Source organism: Loa loa (assembly GCF_000183805.2).
Source record: "Loa loa unplaced genomic scaffold supercont3.401, whole genome shotgun sequence".
NCBI classification, from domain to species: Eukaryota; Metazoa; Nematoda; class Chromadorea; order Rhabditida; family Onchocercidae; genus Loa; species Loa loa.
The window spans coordinates 2,366-4,345 of NW_018108581.1; positions in this window are offsets into that span (position 1 = coordinate 2,366).

The following is a 1,980-nucleotide window of genomic DNA, read 5'->3' on the forward strand; positions in this document are numbered from 1 at the left end:
TTTTTTTTTTTTTTTTTTTTTGCTTTCATTTGTATTATTGAAGTTTTAAACTTACTTTGTAAATCTTTTGCGAATGAATTGATGTTTTTTAATCTAAAAATTTTTTCAGCAATAAAATTATTTTAAAAAATTTTTCTAATTTTAAGAAAGAAAGTTAAATTTTCATTTTAAACCATTAAATTAAACCATTAAATGTAACCCAATTTATGCATACAATACTGTTATTAGCGTTATTCTTTACTTATAACGATTTTCAATTGATACTTTAAGGAAGGAAAAAAATAAAAAAAAAAAAACAAATTGAAAGTGGTGTAAAAATTGCTGATAAAGGAGAAATTACAAATGTATGCGTCATCTTTCATCCATCATTTCTTTAATAAAAATTTGATAATAATTTCAATTAAATGTTTAAAAGGAAAATAATCATTATAATGTATTTGTGCATAAAATTTATTCAATTCATATTCTGTCGGAGAACAAAAAGGAAAAGAAAAAAAACTACGAAAGAAAATTGTGACAAAAATTAAAAATAAAAATTAGATTTTTTAAATTTGATTAGAATTATTTTAATTATTTTTCAATTGTATAAGAAGGAGGAAAAAAAAGAAGAAAAAAAAAATGTAACCTTTGAATATTGTCAATTTTCCTTCCTAATTTTATCGAACCGTTGTTTAATATCATCATCATATAGACCAGTCTTTTTTTTTTCTTGTTTTTTTCTTTTTTCAATTGATGAAATTAAAGAAAATGGAAAAACCCTAATTAATTGATCTTACTCTCTTTCGTTTACCTTCAAATTCTTATCAATTTTCAAATTTAATTTCAACGTCATCAATGTTTCCAATTCATATATTATAATCAGAAAAGATTTTGTTTCCTTTCTTTTTCATTCCTTTTTTTTTAATTTTTTTTTAAATAAATTTAACAACATCTTCCCTACTATTTCAAATACTATTTGGCCATTCATCCATCTGCCAACATATCATCCTTTCCTTTTTGTGCTAATATCTTACTTTTATCATAATTAAAATATTCCATGCATTTTAATTATAATTCACTATTTTAGCACTAATGTAATTTCAATTTTTACTGAATGAATTAATAAGGTCAAAGAATATTACTCGATAATATGTAGCCAATTTAACGTATTATTTTAGTGTAATTATCATTTCATGCTACCATTTGATCCATATTCTGTATAAATGAATAACTAAGCTTGAGGTTTAGGCTTTTGAAATGAATTTAAAAAATCTTAGCCAAATATTAGACCATTTATTTATTTATTTTTTCATTCAGATTAATTGGACGAAAATATACTATGGATCCTCACGGATGAATGTTCACGTCCGTTCATTTGTCCCATTTTATTGACGGAAATGTCACATTTGATGAATCATCTAGTTAGTGATTCATTTCCAATCCCTTTCCATTGTAGTATGATGATGTTTCGAATGTAAAATATTTACTTGTTTAACAAGAAATTGTTTGTTTGATTGCTACTTATTTCCTTCCTATAAAAAAAAAAAATATTTGCTTCGTTTGCTTCAATGCACTTAATATATTCGTGTTTTTTTTTTCTTTTTTTTTTTGTTGCTAATTTTCACGATTCGTTAACGTTTAGCATACGTTGACGTCTAAAATACGTCTAATTTTACGTTTTCCTTACGTCAAATATGCTTAATAGCGCCCTCGCGAAAATGCATCAATGTCTTAATTATTCTTTTGACACAAATTTTTGAGTGATTATTGATTACATTTCATTTTAAATTTATAAATTATTGTTTTTTTTTCCATATATTTTTTTAAAATTGATTACACAAATATGATCTGATAACAACCCTTTCGGCATTTATATGGATCCATATGTGTGTGTGTCTGTGTGTGTGCGTGCGTGTGTATGTGTATGTGTGTGTGTGCGTGTGTATGTGTATGCGTGTGTGTGTGTGTGTCTGTATGTGTGTGTGTGTGCGTGTGTGTGTG